Source organism: Oncorhynchus keta, chromosome 30 (genome assembly GCF_023373465.1).
Source record: "Oncorhynchus keta strain PuntledgeMale-10-30-2019 chromosome 30, Oket_V2, whole genome shotgun sequence".
Classification (NCBI taxonomy): domain Eukaryota; kingdom Metazoa; phylum Chordata; class Actinopteri; order Salmoniformes; family Salmonidae; genus Oncorhynchus; species Oncorhynchus keta.
The window spans coordinates 18,969,084-18,987,740 of record NC_068450.1 but is presented as its reverse complement, the minus strand read 5'-3'; the positions used below and the strand labels follow the sequence as shown (position 1 = coordinate 18,987,740).

Sequence of the window (18,657 nt, the reverse complement as noted above, 5' to 3'; positions counted from 1 at the left end):
ACAGGCTCCAGGATCTCTAGCTTGGGGTAGTGGGAGGTGGTAGGTATGATGCTCCAGGTCCTCTAGCTTGGGGTAATGGGAGGTGGTATGTATGAGGCTCCAGGTCCTCTAGCTTGGGTTAGTGGGAGGTGGTAGGTATGGAGGACAGGCTCCAGGTCCTCTAGCTTGGGGTAGTGGGAGGTGGTAGGTATGAGGCTCTTGGTCCTCTATCTTGGGGTAGTGGGAGGTGGTAGGTATGAGGCTCCAGGTCCTCTAGCTTGGGGTAATGGGAGGTGGTAGGTATGGAGGACAGCTCCAGGTCCTCTAGCTTGGGGTAATGGGAGGTGGGAGGTATGAGGCTCCAGGTCCTCTAGCTTGGGGTAATGGGAGGTGGTAGGTATGGAGGACAGGCTCCAGGTCCTGTAGCTTGGGGTAGTGGGAGGTGGTAGGTATGAAGCTCCAGGTCTTCTAGCTTGGGGTAGTGGGAGGTGGTAGGTATGGAGGACAGGCTCCCGGTCCTCTAGCTTGGGATAGTGGGAGGTGGTAGGTTTGAGGCACCAGGACCTCTAGCTTGGGGTAGTCGGAGGTGGTAAGTATGAGGCTCCAGGTCCTCTAGCTTGGGGTAGTGGGAGGTGGTAGGTATGAGGCTCCAGGTCCTCTAGCTTGGGGTAATGGGAGGTGGTAGGTATGAGGCTCCAGGTCCTCTAGCTTGGGGTAGTGGGAGGTGGTAGGTATGGAGGACAGGCTCCAGGTCCTCTAGCTTGGGGTAGTGGGAGGTGGTAGGTATGAGGCTCCAAGTCCTCTAGCTTGGGGTAGTGGGAGATGGTAGGTATGGAGGAGAGGCTCCAGGACCTCTAGCTTGGGGTAGTGGGAGGTGGTAGGTATGAGGCTCCAGGTCCTCTAGCTTGGGGTAATGGGAGGTGGTAGGTATGGAGGACAGCTCCAGGTCCTCTAGCTTGGGGTAATGGGAGGTGGTAGGTATGAGGCTCCAGGTCCTCTAGCTTGGGGTAATGGGAGGTGGTAGGTATGGAGGACAGGCTCCAGGTCCTGTAGCTTGGGGTAGTGGGAGGTGGTAGGTATGAGGCTCCAGGTCCTCTAGCTTGGGGTAATGGGAGGTGGTAGGTATGAGGCTCCAGGTCCTCTAGCTTGGGGTAGTGGGAGGTGGTAGGTATGGAGGACAGGCTCCAGGTCCTCTAGCTTGGGGTAGTGGGAGGTGGTAGGTATGGAGGACATGCTTCAGGTCCTCCAGCTTGGGGTAGTAGTGGGAGGTGGTAGGTATGGGAGGCAGGCTCCAGGTCCTCTAGCTTGGGGTAGTGGGAGGTGGTAGGTATGGGAGGTGGACAGGTCTCCAGGTCCTCTAGCTTGGGGTAGTGGGAGGTGGTAGGTATGGAGGACAGGCTCCAGGTCCTCCAGCTTGGGGTAGTGGGAGGTGGTAGGTATGGAGGACATGCTTCAGGTCCTTCAGCTTGGGGTAGTGGGAGGTGGGTGGTATGAGGCTCCAGGTCCTCTAGCTTGGGGTAGTGGGAGGTGGTAGGTATGGAGGACAGGCTCCAGGTCCTCTAGATTGGGGTAGTGGGAGGTGGGTGGTATGAGGCTCAGGTCCTCTAGCTTGGGGTAGTGGGAGGTGGTAGGTTTCGAGGACAGGCTCCAGGTCCTCTAGCTTGGGGTAGTGGGAGGTGGGTGGTATGAGGCCCCAGGTCCTCTAGCTTGGGGTAGTGGGAGGTGGTAGGTATGGAGGACAGGCTCCAGGTCCTCTAGCTTGGGGTAATGGGAGGTGGTAGGTATGAGGCTCCAGGTCCTCTAGCTTGGGGTAGTGGGAGGTGGTAGGTATGGAGGACAGGCTCCAGGTCCTCTAGCTTGGGGTAGTGGGAGGTGGTAGGTATGGAGGACATGCTTCAGGTCCTTCAGCTTGGGGTAGTGGGAGGTGGTAGGTATGAGGCTCCAGGTCCTCTAGCTTGGGGTAGTGGGAGGTGGTAGGTATGGAGGACAGGCTCCAGGTCCTCTAGATTGGGGTAGTGGGAGGTGGTAGGTATGGAGGACAGGCTTCATGTCCTCCAGCTTGGGGTAGTGGGAGGTGATAGGTTTCGAGGACAGGCTCCAGGTCCTCTAGCTTGGGGTAGTGGGAGGTGGGTGGTATGAGGCCCCAGGTCCTCTAGCTTGGGGTAGTGGGAGGTGGTAGGTATGGAGGACAGGCTCCAGGTCCTCTAGCTTGGGGTAGTGGGAGGTGGGTGGTATGGGGGATATTGTAACTCACAACCACACTACCAACAAACACAGTTAGACAATTCAGTCATTAGGTTTTGCTGTAAACCGTAGTGAAGTCTCAGCGAGCTAAGGTCTTAGTGGTCTGTTAAAGGTGGGTGGAGAGGGAGAAGGGAGCTGGGCTCAGGATTGTTCCAGGGAGAAGGGATCTGGGCTAAGGTTTGTTCCATCCAGACCCCCAGGCCTACAGCAGACCTCCACAGAGAGGGTTATTGGGGTGAGGGATTTCAGCAGCCCGCCTGTCCTGCAGAGCCTTGTTAAGACGAGCGCTGAGGAGGGGGAGAGGCAAGCTGTGTGTGTGTGTGTGTGTGTGTGTGTGTGTGTGTGTGTGTGTGTGTGTGTGTGTGTGTGTGTGTGTGTGTGTGTGTGTGTGTGTGTGTCTGTGTGTGTGTGTGTGTGTGTGTGTGTGTGTGTGTGTGTGTGTGTGTGTGTGTGTGAGGGGGAGGGGGGAAGGGATAACTTGGTGCCTTTACAGGAAGACATAGTGTTGTTTTAAGACAAGGCTATAGACCTATAGACCTGTGAAGTGTTGGGTTTTCTTTTAGTGGAATTGCCCCCAAAAGTTTTAGAACACTTACTCATTCAAGAGTTTTTCTTGTAGAATAATAGTGAAGACATCAAAACTATGAAATAACAGATATGGAATCATGTACCAACCAAAAAAGTGTTATAAACAAATCAAAATATATTTTATATTTGAGAATCTTCAAAAGTAGCCACCCTTTGCCTTGATGACAGCTTTGCACAATCTTGGCATTCTCTCAACCAGCTTCATGAGGTAGTCACTTGGAATACATTTCAATTAACAGGTGTGCCTTCTTAAAAGTTAATTTGTGGAATTTCTTTCCTTCTTAATGCATTTGAGCCAATCAGTTGTGTTGTGACAAGGTAGGGGGTGTACAGAAGAAAGCCCTATTTGGTAAAACACCAAGTCCATATTATGGCAAGAACAGCTCAAATAAGCAAAGAGGAACAACAATCGATCATTGCTTTAAGACATAAAGTTCAGTCAATACGGAGAATATAAAGAACTTTGAAAGTTTCTTCAAGTGCAGTCTCAAAAACCATTAGGCGCTATGATGAAACTGTCTTTCATGAGGACCGCCACAGGAATGGAAGACCCAGAATTATCTCTGCTGCAGAGGATAAGTTCATTAGAGTTACCAGCCTCAGAAATTGAAGCCCAAATAAATGCTCCACAAGTTCAAGTAACAGACACATCTCAACATCAACTGTTCAGAGGAGACTGTGAATCAGGCCTTCATGTCGAATTGCTGTAAGGAAACCACTACTGAAGGACACCATTAAGAATAAGTATCCGGGTGCTGGCGGGTGAGCGGATGCTTCGCCCCGCACCAGAACCGCCCCCGATGCTGGCGGATAAGCGGATAATTTGTCCTTTGGTCTGGAGTCCAAATTTGAGATTTTTTTGTGAGACGTGACTTGGATGAACATATGATCTCTGCATGTGTGGTTCCCGCCGTGAAGCATGGAGGAGGAAGTGGTGTGGTGTGGGGGTGATTTGCTGGTGACACTGTCTGTGATTCATTTAGAATTCAAGTCACACTTAACCAGCATGGCTACCACAGCATTCTGCAGCGATACGCCATCCCATCTGGTTTGGGCTTAGTGGGACTATCATTTGTTTTTCAACAGGACAATGACCCAACACACCTCCAGGATGTGTAAGGACTATTTGACCAAGAAAGAGAGTGATGGAGTGCTGCATCAGATGACTGGCCTCCACAGTACCCCGACCTCAACCAAATCGAGATGGTTTGGGATGAGTCATACCGCAGAGTGAAGGAAGATCAGCCAACAAGTGCTCAGCATATGTGGGAACTCCTTCAAGACCATTGAAAATGCATTTCAGGTGAAGCACAACTTTGGAAGTCTGCTTGAGGTCATTGTCCATTTGGAAGTATGCTTGGGGTCATTGTCCATTTGGAAGACCCATTTGCGACCAAGCTTTAACTTCCTGACTGATGTCTTGAGATGTTGCTTCAATATATCCACATAATTTTCCTTTCTCGTGATGCCATCTATTTTGTGAAGTGCACCAGTCCCTCTTGCAGCAAAGCATCCCCACAACATGATGCTGCCACCCCGTGCTTCATGGTTGGAATGGTGTTCTTCGGCTTGCAAGCCTCCCCCTTTTTCCTCCAAACAACAATGGTCATTATATTATTAAAATACGTCCACAGGTACACCTCCAATTGACTCAAATTATGTCAATTAGACTATCAGAAGCTTCTAAAGCCATGACATCCATTTCTGGAATTTTCCAAACTCTATAAAGTCACAGTCAATTTTGTGTATGTAAACTTATGACCCACTGGAATTGTGATACAGTGAATTATAAGTGAAATAATATTTTAATTGTTGTAAAAATGACGTGTGTCATGCATAAAGTAGATGTCCTAACCGACTTGACAAAACTATAGTTTGTTAACAAGACATTTGTGGATTGGTTGAAATACGAGTTTTAATGACTCCAACCTAAATGTATGTAAACTTCCGACTTCAACTGTATATATATGTTTACTATGGGCGCAACTAAAGAATACAACTAAATTGTCTTTCCAAGAGGAATTATTACACTGTTCAAGAACCCTCATCAACTGTCAGGCATGAGATACTGTATAAGAATACTTTGATTATCTCTGTTTTTAGGATGTTAGGAAGGAATGAAAGAAGAAAAGGTCCATAAGGAAGGAAGAACAGGTGCATTTCTAGAAGATCTGTCCAAAGCCATGGTGTTCTGTATGTGTGTTGGTTCTCCGCCTGAGTGGCAGCCGGTCTCTGTTGACCTATTATAGGTCAGTGAGGGAGTGAGTCCTAGTGGACCTGCTATCTGTGTGTGTGCGTGCGTGCTTGTGTTTGTTTGTGTGTCTGTGTATATGTGGCGTAAGTGTGGTGTGTGTGTGTGCCTGTCAAACTGCTCTGAAACGGACCTTTCTCTCCACTCCCTCCCTGGGGTCCTGTCTCTCTGCCAGACCTAGAGGCTCTGTGTGTAGTGATGATTACATTCCACTCATCTGTAACCAGCAGAGGGACAGTTATTACCATAACACACAGAGGAAAACTGGCCTCTACAGCAGCTGATAAAATATCAAATGTAAGGATTTGTGCGCTGGGCGCAGTCTGAGCTTAAATTGCTACTGTAGCTTGAAACGACTTGTGGGTATTGGTTCTCCTTCGCTACTTCCTCAAGTGTACCATTACTGCTCTGGACATCTAGCTCATCTAGAGCTCAATCGCTCTTTGACATTTTTACTTATTTAGTTTTTTCCCAGCTTGCACATTTGGTTCCTTGGAAGTTGTTGGAACGTCCGTTATTGGTTTTCCATTGGTTCTGGGAACGAAGCCTGACCTGTAAAACAGAATGTTTTTAAACGTTCTTCTTCCGAAGAGGAAGTGAACATTTCACCTTCTCTGGGAACGTTACATTTTAGTTGCATGGAGGTTCTGAGAACGTTTTCCTGGGAGGTTTTATTAACATTCTGAGAACAGTAATTATACGTTATTTAGAGGTTTTTGAATAATACAACGTTTACTGAATGTTTCAATAAGACTTTTAATAACGCTGCTAGTTTGGGTTCACTGTTCTGAACTCCAAGCACAGATAGGACACTTGGAAATTAATTTGCTTTGGCATTAATCATGCAACAGATGTATTTTTTATTGTGGCACGGTGCCAGTGAGATTTAAACCTATGATCTTCTGTTCTCTATCCTTGAAATGAGTCCACTGCATCCACCAGGATGGAGTTAGCATGTCATATTTGTTTTACTCATAAACATGACATGCTACAAAGCTGTTCATTTTAAGTCTATTCAAAAAGAAACCCATTTGAAAGTAAACAAGCACTCAACAAGTTCCTTAAAAGTGCTGAAAATGTTCCAAAGTCAAGCAACTATCCTGCACCATTCCCAGAATGTTGTGGGAAGGTTGTATGCAAAATAACCATAGGACAACCACACTCTCACCAATGTCTAAGGAACACATGGTTCTCAGAACGTCATGTGCTATCTGGGTTTGTTCAATACAGGTTTGCTAGAAATGGCCTTGTATAGAGCAAGAGAAAGAAAGAAAAAGAGGCATAGTGTGTGTGAGAGCAAGAGAGAGAGAGACAAAGAGAGAGAGAGACAGAAAGAAAAAAAAATAGTGAGAGTACAGGGCCTCAGGTGCCATGTCAGCTGTAATCTTGCTAGGATGTCCAATATCTCTGAAAAGGTCCAATTGGTTGTCTGGCTGGTAGAACAGGAATAGGATAACCTCTCAGAACAGAGGTGGGCTGGCAGTGATTGTCTGCTGTACTCTCCCACACGCACACACAACACACACACTAATAAACCTGTCTGTGTCAGGTTCACCAGGTGTCTTTGTGATGTCGACATAATGAACCTCCAGTCTACAAGGGCAGGCAGCACTGCCATACTTATCAAATATAATGATCTTTCTGGGTTGAAAATTACACTATGGTTGTGAAAAAGCCATACAGTCTAATGATATGTAATCATGAAATAGCTAATTGTGTAAGTGACTAACTTTAGGCCTACTCCATTGTTGTGACAAATATTTAATGATTCCTAAAGATCTATTGTCTAATTATCTTTCTTGGTTTAATTGTAGGCTTATTAACAATTATTATTCCACCATTGTTATGTCTTAATGAGCAAACATGAACCATCCTATTGAAATACCTCTCCAGGAGAGTTCCTCAATAGAACAAGGCTTTAGTAGCTCCATTCGATTCCATCACTGTGTAAGCTGCTACTCTATATGTCCTCCTGAATATAAAGCATACATCATCACATCTATGGTCTCAACCTGAGGAAACTGGTGATAAACTTTATGAGCTGGTAACATTTTATGTCTCACCTCCCCAGGGCTGTGTATGGTTATTACCTCATTCCCATGTCCCTCTCTATGAGCTGGTAACATTTTATGTCTCACCTCCCCCCCCAGGGCTGTGTATGGTTATTACCTCATTCCCATGTCCCTCTCTATGAGCTGGTAACATTTTATGTCTCACCTCCCCAGGGCTGTGTATGGTTATTACCTCATTCCAATGTCCCTCTCTATGAGCTGGTAACTGTTTTATGTCTCACCTCCCCAGGGCTGTGTATGGTTATTACCTCATTCCCATGTCCCTCTCTATGAGCTGGTAACATTTTATGTCTCACCTCCCCCAGGGCTGTGTATGGTTATTACCTCATTCAAAACAATGTCCCTCTCTATGAGCTGGTAACATTTTATGTCTCACCTCCCCAGGGCTGTGTATGGTTATTACCTCATTCCAATGTCCCTCTCTATGAGCTGGTAACATTTTATGTCTCACCTCCCCAGGGCTGTGTATGGTTATTACCTCATTCCCATGTCCCTCTCTATGAGCTGGTAACATTTTATGTCTCACCTCCCCAGGGCTGTGTATGGCTCAAGCATAACTACCCACGCCGGTTATTACCTCATTCCCATGTCCCTCTCTATGAGCTGGTAACATTTTATGTCTCACCTCCCCTGGGCTGTGTATGGTTATTACCTCATTCCAGTGTCCCTCTCTTATGAGCTGGTAACAACGTTTTGATGTCTCACCTCCCCAGGGCTGTGTATGGTTATTACCTCATTCCAATGTCCCTCTCTATGAGCTGGTAACATTTTATGTCTCAATCTCCCCAGGGCTGTGTATGGTTATTACCTCATTCCAATGTCACTAAACCTATGAGCTGGTAACATTTTATGTCTCCACCTCCCCAGGGCTGTGTATGGTTATTACCTCATTCCAATGTCCCTCTCAAAGCTGGTAACATTTTAAGTCTCACCTCCCCCAGGGCTGTGTATGGTTATTACCTCATTCCAATGTCCCTCTCTATGAGCTGGTAACATTTTATGTCTCACCTCCCCAGGGCTGTGTATGGTTATTACCTCATTCCAATGTCCCACTCTATGAGCTGGTAACATTTTATGTCTCACCTCCCCAGGGCTGTGTATTTGTTATTACCTCATTCCAATGTCCTCTCTATGAGCTGGTAACATTTTATGTCTCACCTCCCCAGGGCTGTGTATGGTTAGAACCTCAAAAAAAATTCCCATGTCCCTCTCTATGAGCTGGTAACATTTTATGTCTCACCTCCCTGAGGGCTGTGTATGGTTATTACCTCATTCCAATGTCCCTCTCAGATGGGCTGGTAACATTTTATGTCTCACCTCCCCAGGGCTAATAAACCTGTTATTACCTCATTCCAATGTCCCTCTCTATGAGCTGGTAACATTTTATGTCTCACCTCCCTACAGGGCTGGCAGCACTGGTTACTTATCAAATTCCAATGTCCCTTCTGGGTAAAATTAGCTGGTAAAAAGCATAACAGTTTATGTCTCACCTCCCCAGGGCTGTTGTATGGTTATTACCTCATTCCAATGTCCTCTCTATGAGCTGGTAACATTTTATGTCTCACCTCCCCAGGGCTGTGTATGGTTATTACCTCATTCCACCATGTCCCTCTCTATGAGCTGGTAACATTTTATGTCTCACCTCCCCAGGGTTCCTCAATAGTCCAAGGCTTTATGTACCTCCATTCCCCCATGTCCCTCACTATGAGCTGGTAACATTTTATGTCTCAATATAAAGCCCATCATCACTGTGTATGGTTATTACCTCATTCCCATGTCCCTCTCTATGAGCTGGTAACATTTTATGTCTCACCTCCCCAGGGCTGTGTATGGTTATTACCTCATTCCCATGTCCCTCTCTATGAGCTGGTAACATTTTATGTCTCACCTCCCCAGGGCTGTGTATGGTTATTACCTCATTCCCATGTCCCTCTCTATGAGCTGGTAACATTTTATGTCTCACCTCCCCAGGGCTGTGTATGGTTATTACCTCATTCCCATGTCCCTCTCTATGAGCTGGTAACATTTTATGTCTCACCTCCCCCAGGGCTGTGTATGGTTATTACCTCATTCCCATGTCCCTCTCTATGAGCTGGTAACATTTTATGTCTCACCTCCCCAGGGCTGTGTATGGTTATTACCTCATTCCAATGTCCCTCTCTATGAGCTGGTAACATTTTATGTCTCACCTCCCCAGGGCTGTGTATGGTTATTACCTCATTCCATGTCCTCTCTATGAGCTGGTAACATTTTATGTCTCACCTCCCCCAGGGCTGTGTATGGTTATTACCTCATTCCCATGTCCCTCTCTATGAGCTGGTAACATTTTATGTCTCACCTCCCCAGGGCTGTGTATGGTTATTACCTCATTCCCATGTCCCTCTCTATGAGCTGGTAACATTTTATGTCTCACCTCCCCAGGGCTGTGTATGGTTATTACCTCATTCCCATGTCCCTCTCTATGAGCTGGTAACATTTTATGTCTCACCTCCCCAGGGCTGTGTATGGTTATTACCTCATTCCCATGTCCCTCTCTATGAGCTGGTAACATTTTATGTCTCACCTCCCCAGGGCTGTGTATGGTTATTACCTCATTCCATGTCCCTCTCTATGAGCTGGTAACATTTTATGTCTCACCTCCCCAGGGCTGTGTATGGTTATTACCTCATTCCCATGTCCCTCTCTATGAGCTGGTAACATTTTATGTCTCACCTCCCCAGGGCTGTGTATGGTTATTACCTCATTCCCATGTCCCTCTCTATGAGCTGGTAACATTTTATGTCTCACCTCCCCCAGGGCTGTGTATGGTTATTACCTCATTCCCATGTCCCTCTCTATGAGCTGGTAACATTTTATGTCTCACCTCCCCAGGGCTGTGTATGGTTATTACCTCATTCCAATGTCCCTCTCTATGAGCTGGTAACATTTTATGTCTCACCTCCCCAGGGCTGTGTATGGTTATTACCTCATTCCAATGTCCCTCTCTATGAGCTGGTAACATTTTATGTCTCACCTCCCCAGGGCTGTGTATGGTTATTACCTCATTCCCATGTCCCTCTCTATGAGCTGGTAACATTTTATGTCTCACCTCCCCAGGGCTGTGTATGGTTATTACCTCATTCCCATGTCCCTCTCTATGAGCTGGTAACATTTTATGTCTCACCTCCCCAGGGCTGTGTATGGTTATTACCTCATTCCCATGTCCCTCTCTATGAGCTGGTAACATTTTATGTCTCACCTCCCCAGGGCTGTGTATGGTTATTACCTCATTCCCATGTCCCTCTCTATGAGCTGGTAACATTTTATGTCTCACCTCCCCAGGGCTGTGTATGGTTATTACCTCATTCCCATGTCCCTCTCTATGAGCTGGTAACATTTTATGTCTCACCTCCCCAGGGCTGTGTATGGTTATTACCTCATTCCCATGTCCCTCTCTATGAGCTGGTAACATTTTATGTCTCACCTCCCCAGGGCTGTGTATGGTTATTACCTCATTCCCATGTCCCTCTCTATGAGCTGGTAACATTTTATGTCTCACCTCCCCAGGGCTGTGTATGGTTATTACCTCATTCCAATGTCCCTCTCTATGAGCTGGTAACATTTTATGTCTCACCTCCCCAGGGCTGTGTATGGTTATTACCTCATTCCCATGTCCCTCTCTATGAGCTGGTAACATTTTATGTCTCACCTCCCCAGGGCTGTGTATGGTTATTACCTCATTCCCATGTCCCTCTCTATGAGCTGGTAACATTTTATGTCTCACCTCCCCAGGGCTGTGTATGGTTATTACCTCATTCCCATGTCCCTCTCTATGAGCTGGTAACATTTTATGTCTCACCTCCCCAGGGCTGTGTATGGTTATTACCTCATTCCAATGTCCCTCTCTATGAGCTGGTAACATTTTATGTCTCACCTCCCCAGGGCTGTGTATGGTTATTACCTCATTCCCATGTCCCTCTCTATGAGCTGGTAACATTTTATGTCTCACCTCCCCAGGGCTGTGTATGTGTATGGTTAACATTTTACTCTCATTCCCCATGTCCCTCTCTATGAGCTGGTAACATTTTATGTCTCACCTCCCCAGGGCTGTGTATGGTTATTACCTCATTCCCATGTCCCTCTCTATGAGCTGGTAACATTTTATGTCTCACCTCCCCAGGGCTGTGTATGGTTATTACCTCATTCCAATGTCCCTCTCTATGAGCTGGTAACATTTTATGTCTCACCTCCCCAGGGCTGTGTATGGTTATTACCTCATTCCAATGTCCCTCTCTATGAGCTGGTAACATTTTATGTCTCACCTCCCCAGGGCTGTGTATGGTTATTACCTCATTCCAATGTCCCTCTCTATGAGCTGGTAACATTTTATGTCTCACCTCCCCAGGGCTGTGTATGGTTATTACCTCATTCCCATGTCCCTCTCTATGAGCTGGTAACATTTTATGTCTCACCTCCCCAGGGCTGTGTATGGTTATTACCTCATTCCCATGTCCCTCTCTATGAGCTGGTAACATTTTATGTCTCACCTCCCCAGGGCTGTGTATGGTTATTACCTCATTCCCATGTCCCTCTCTATGAGCTGGTAACATTTTATGTCTCACCTCCCCAGGGCTGTGTATGGTTATTACCTCATTCCCATGTCCCTCTCTATGAGCTGGTAACATTTTATGTCTCACCTCCCCAGGGCTGTGTATGGTTATTACCTCATTCCCATGTCCCTCTCTATGAGCTGGTAACATTTTATGTCTCACCTCCCCCCCCAGGGCTGTGTATGGTTATTACCTCATTCCCATGTCCCTCTCTATGAGCTGGTAACATTTTATGTCTCACCTCCCCAGGGCTGTGTATGGTTATTACCTCATTCCCATGTCCCTCTCTATGAGCTGGTAACATTTTATGTCTCACCTCCCCAGGGCTGTGTATGGTTATTACCTCATTCCCATGTCCCTCTCTATGAGCTGGTAACATTTTATGTCTCACCTCCCCAGGGCTGTGTATGGTTATTACCTCATTCCCATGTCCCTCTCTATGAGCTGGTAACATTTTATGTCTCACCTCCCCAGGGCTGTGTATGGTTATTACCTCATTCCCATGTCCCTCTCTATGAGCTGGTAACATTTTATGTCTCACCTCCCCAGGGCTGTGTATGGTTATTACCTCATTCCCATGTCCCTCTCTATGAGCTGGTAACATTTTATGTCTCACCTCCCCAGGGCTGTGTATGGTTATTACCTCATTCCCATGTCCCTCTCTATGAGCTGGTAACATTTTATGTCTCACCTCCCCAGGGCTGTGTATGGTTATTACCTCATTCCCATGTCCCTCTCTATGAGCTGGTAACATTTTATGTCTCACCTCCCCAGGGCTGTGTATGGTTATTACCTCATTCCCATGTCCCTCTCTATGAGCTGGTAACATTTTATGTCTCACCTCCCCAGGGCTGTGTATGGTTATTACCTCATTCCCATGTCCCTCTCTATGAGCTGGTAACATTTTATGTCTCACCTCCCCAGGGCTGTGTATGGTTATTACCTCATTCCCATGTCCCTCTCTATGAGCTGGTAACATTTTATGTCTCACCTCCCCAGGGCTGTGTATGGTTATTACCTCATTCCAATGTCCCTCTCTATGAGCTGGTAACATTTTATGTCTCACCTCCCCAGGGCTGTGTATGGTTATTACCTCATTCCCATGTCCCTCTCTATGAGCTGGTAACATTTTATGTCTCACCTCCCCAGGGCTGTGTATGGTTATTACCTCATTCCCATGTCCCTCTCTATGAGCTGGTAACATTTTCCTCTCTCTGGTATGTCTCACCTCCCTCCCCAGGGCTGTGTATGGTTATTACCTCATTCCCATGTCCCTCTCTATGAGCTGGTAACATTTTATGTCTCACCTCCCCAGGGCTGTGTATGGTTATTACCTCATTCCAATGTCCCTCTCTATGAGCTGGTAACATTTTATGTCTCACCTCCCCAGGGCTGTGTATGGTTATTACCTCATTCCCATGTCCCTCTCTATGAGCTGGTAACATTTTATGTCTCACCTCCCCAGGGCTGTGTATGGTTATTACCTCATTCCCATGTCCCTCTCTATGAGCTGGTAACATTTTATGTCTCACCTCCCCAGGGCTGTGTATGGTTATTACCTCATTCCCATGTCCCTCTCTATGAGCTGGTAACATTTTATGTCTCACCTCCCCAGGGCTGTGTATGGTTATTACCTCATTCCAATGTCCCTCTTTGCGAATAATATTTGCGAATATTATGTCAGCTACTTAGGTCTGGTGCTTCTCCTATTATAATTTGTGTATTATTTTTTATTTAACCTTTATGTGACTAGTCAAGTCAGTTAATTTAAAGAACAAATTCTTATTTACAATGACGGCTTACCAAAAGGCCTCCTGCGGGGACGGGGGATGGGATTACCTTTTTTACATAAACATATAGGACAAAACACACATCGTGACAAGAGAGACACCACTACACTACGTATAGAGAGACCGAAGACAACAACATGACAACAATATGGTAGCAACACAACATGGCAGCAGCACAACATGGTAGCAGTACAAAACATAGCACAAACAGTATTGGGCACAAAGGACAAGAAGGTAGAGACAACAATACATCACACGAAGCAGCCACAACTGTTAGTAAGAGTGTTCATGATTGAGTCTTTGAATGAAGAGATATTAAATCCATCCAATATCGATCTTCAGTGATTTTAACGGCATTGTAAATCTAAATGAATAAATGACCTCTTCTGAAGGGCCTGTGGGTTCGATGATAAAGAATCTGGTTACAAGGAGTTATTTTCTATAGTTTAATCTGTCCAAGTATCAGCAGCATAAACCTTTGTGGCACAACAAGTTACAGTCGTATGAAAAAGTTCGGGCAGCCCAAAGGCTGCGTAATAATTGACTCTGTCGTCACAGAAAATGATCACAGTGGCATGCCATTCATTTTCTAATAAAAGCTGAGTACTGGGGTATTGTCCAGACAAAGATTTTTAGTGTAGCAATATTAAGTTGTATGAAATTAAATCAGATGTGAAAAGTAGGCTAAAATGTGGGCACCCTTGTCATTCTGTTGATTTGAATACCTGTAACTACTTAGCACTGATTCATTGGAACACACAATTGGTTTGGTGAGCTCATTAAGCCTTGAACTTCATAGACAAGTGCATCCAATCATGAGAAAAGGTATTTAAGGTGGCCAAGTTGTTGTTCTCTTTGACTCTCCTCTGAAGAGTGGCAACATGGGGGCCTCAAAACAACTCTCAAATGCCCTGAAAACAAAGATTGTTCAACATGATGGTTTAGAGGAAGGATACAAAAGCTATCGCAGAGATTTAAGCTGTCAGTGTCCACTGTGAGGAACATAGTGAGGAAATGAAAGACCACGGGCACAGTTGTTGTTAAGGCCAGAAGTGGCAGGCCAAGTAAAATGTCGGAGAGGCGAAGACAAAGGATGGTGAGAACGGTCAGAAACAGCCCACAGACCACCTCCAAAGACCTACAACATCATCTTGCTGCAGATGGTGTCACTGTGCATCCTTCAACAATTCAGAGCACTTTGCACAAGGAGAAGCTGTATGGGAGAGTGATGCGGAAGAAGCCTTTTCTGCACACACACCACAAACGCACATTTGGACAAGCCAGCTTCATTTTGGAATAAGGTGCTGTGGACTGATGAAACAAAGATTGAGTTATTTGGTCATAACAAGGGACGTTATGCATGGCGGCAAAAGAACACAGTGTTCCAAGAAAAACACTTGCTACCCACAGTAAAATATGGTGGGGGTTCCATCATGCTGTGGGGCTGTATGGCCAGTGCCGGTACTGGGAATCTTGTTAAAGTTGAGGGTCGCATGAATTCCACTCAATAAGAAGATTATTGGGAATAATGTTGAAGAATCAGTCACAAAGTTGAAGTTACGCCGGGGCTGGATATTTCAACAAGACAATGACCCAAAACACTGCTCAAAATCTACCCGGGCATTTATGCAGAGGAACAAGTACAATGTTCTGGAATGGCCATCCCAGTCCCCAGACCTGAATATCATTGAGAATCTGTGGGATGATTTGAAGCGGGCTGTCCATGCTCTGCAACCATCAAACCTAAATGAACTGGAGATGTTTTGTAAGGAGGAATGGTCCAAAATAAGAATCCAGACACTCATTAGAGGCTATGGGAAGCGTCTAGAGGCTGTTAATTTTAGCAAAAGGAGGCTCTACTAAATATTAATGTGATTTTTCTCATTTTGTTTTGATGCATATTGCACATTTTCTGTTTATCCAATAAACCTAATTTCACTACTGAAATATTACTGTGTCCATCAGTTAGTTGATAGATCAAAATGAAATTGCTGATCCAAACACCAAATTATTTAAAAATGGAAATCATGGAAATTGTCAGGGGTGCCCAAACTTTTTCATACGACTGTACATCTCAGTCAGTATTTTCTGAATAGAAAAATCCCCAACAGAAAATCTCAGTGGCGATACCATAGCAAATCTCAGATATACAGTACATATTTCTGATTATAAAAACCACTATCTGTACTTACCTATCAAATGAACTATGAACAGAACAGATCTCCTCAGAATAGGACTCAAAAGATCTGTCAGGCAACTAGTGTGCTCTACAAACTCTACAAACATTTCAGAGTACTTTTGTTTCTGCGTTCTAAATGTTTGTTCATGTGTCCCCGAGTTAAACTAGCCTACATTTCTGTTAAATCTATATTCCACAATAGCTTACAATAATCACTAGCATTACATTTATTTCCTTAACGTTTAACGCAACCTTGTAGAAATGTTGTTTCATTTTGGCACAATATTGTTGCATTTCACTTTCCGATCCTGTGAGTGGGTGCAGCGTTTAGCCCTTTCCTGCAGTGACATGACCTAGTGACCTAGTGACCTCATGGGTGGAATTGTATTCATATTTCTCATAATTGCATTATTTATCAACATTGGGTTTTTTTTAATGCAGAAAATCCTGCGTTTTTGTTATAGTTCAGTTAGTTAACCTTTATTTAACCAGGAAGGGCTCATTGAGATTAAAATCTTGTTTTCAAGAGCGCCCTGGTCAAGATGGGCAGCACCAAGTCATTACAAAAAAAATACAGACAGACAACATGAAAAACTACAAGTAATCTAGTAAAAACCATTGAATTCACAAGAGTATAAAACAGCTCATTAAAAACATTGACAGGTCAGGGAATCAGCCACAAAATCCTTCATCAGTGATTTAAAAACACCAATCGGGACAAGTTCTTCCAGTTTAAAAGTATTTTGTAAGGTGTTCCAAGACGATGGCAGAGAGTACATAAAAGCCCTTTAAATCAGTCTTCTGTGATGTGTAATATTGGGAAGCAAACTCAAAATGTAATACATGTCAACTCTGTATCTGACATGGTACAGGTGTCTTCTTTTGTTAAGCCCATAACCATGTGTGTGAGGTGTATACTTCTGTTTCACAGTAGATTTGTTTAAGACTACCTAGAGACACTGTGACCTTGATTTAGGTTAATGTCCACATACACATGTGCCTGACCTATGAGGTAGAAGATCATTCTATAGAGTGACTAATATACAATGTAATGAGTGATTTTGGTATGCATTTTACATTGAATATCAGTTATGTCATTTTGACAGTGATACAGTGAAAGTATTCAGACCCCTTGACGTTTTCCATATGTTGTTAGGTTACAGCGTTATAACATTGATTTAAAAAAGAAAAATGTACCTCATCTATACCCCACGGTGACAAAGCAAAAACAGGTTTTTAGAAATGTTTGCAAATGTAAAAATAATAAAAACTGAGATATCACATTTACATAAGTATTCAGACCCTTAACCTAAGAACTTTGTTGATGCACCTTTGGCAGTGATTACAGCCTCGAATCTTGGTACACCTGTATTTGGGAAGTATCTCCCATTCTTCTATGCAGATCCCTAAAGCTCTGTGAGGTTGGATGGGGAGCGTCGCTGCACAGCTATTTTCAGGTCTCTCCAGAGATGTTCGATCAGGTTCAAGTCTGGGCTCTGGCTGGGCCAATCAAGGACATTCAGAGACTTGACTGTGTGGTTAGGGTCGTTGTCCTGTTGGAAGGTGAACCTTATGGTGGAAAATTGCAAGACTATGTTATAATACTTTTATTGCATCAAATGGTTGTTTTTATGCAACAGAATAGAGTATTAACTATTGTGTATGTGTTCTACTGAGGATGGGCCTCTGGAAGATAACACTGACAGGAGATTTACCATGTCTTTTGGGTGATAAAACCTAAAGAGCATTCCAGAGCATGAGTTCATGTTTCTGCTCTATATGGTACTAGAGAGAGATGGTTCCAGTTTGGAGTCGGAGGGACAGACACTGGTCTCTATACAATGAAAACTGTTGACCCAGCAGATACTGGCTATAAAAGACCTTTGTATTTTTGTCTCGGGGCTCTCAAAGAATCATCTGAGCATGACTCGTCGACCAGCCACGACCAGCCATCATTATCTTAGAGCACTCAATCGATTCACTTTATATGTGTGTTTTGTATTGACCTGCTTCCTTATTAATAAGTGATTATAGATTTAGTTTAAGTATAACTCTGACTTGTGTGATAAGTTTGTCTCTCCTCATTTGATAGTAAAGAAATTAACCACCACAACTTTCACCCCAGTCTGAGGTCCTCAGCGCTCTGGAGCAGGTTTTCATCAAGGATCTTTCCCTCGATCCTTACTAGTCTTCCAGTCCCTGCCGCTGAAAAACATCACCACAGCATGATGCTGCCACCACCATGCTTCCCCGTAGGGATGGTGCCATGTTTCTTCCAGACGTGCCGCTTGGCATTCAGGACAAAGAGTTCAATCTTGGTTTCATCAGACCAGAGAATCTTGTTACTCATGGTCTGAGAGTCCTTTAGGGGCCTTTTGGCAAACTCCAAGCGGGCTGTCATGTGCCTTTTACTGAGAAGTGGCTTCTGTCTGGCCACTCTACCATAAAGGCCTGATAGGTGGAGTGCTGCAGAGAAGGTTGTCCTTCTGGAAGTTTCTCCCATCTCCACAGAGGACCTCTGGAGCTCCATCGGGTGACGATTGGGTTCTTAGTCACCTCCCTGACCAAGGCCCTTCTTCCCCGATTGGTCAGTTTGGCCGGGCGGCCAGCTCTAGGAAGAGTCTTGGTGGTTCCTAACTTCTTCCATTTGGTAATCATGGAGGCCACTGTGTTCTTGGGGACCTTCAATGCTGTAGAAATGTTTTGGTACCTTTCCCCAGATCTGTGCCTCGACACCATCCTGTCTCGGAACTCTACAGACAATTCCTTTGAACTCATGGCTTGGTTTTTGCTCTGACATGCACTGTCAACCTTGGTATCCTACAAAGACAGGTGTGTGCCTTTCCAAATCATGTCCAATCAATTGAGTTTAACAGATGGATTCCAAGTTGTAGAAGCATCTCAAGGATGATAAATGGAAACAGGATGCACCTAAGCTCAATTTCGAGTCTCATAGCAAAGGGTC

General features: G+C 44.9%; 1 protein-coding gene across 2 annotated transcripts in view; it reads left to right on the top strand.

Annotated features, from left to right (window-relative positions):
* Positions 1 to 18,657, top strand: part of LOC118363927 (glutamate receptor 1-like) — a 245,020-nt gene that overhangs the window by 154,697 nt on the left and 71,666 nt on the right. The gene's annotated exons all lie outside the window — the stretch shown is intronic.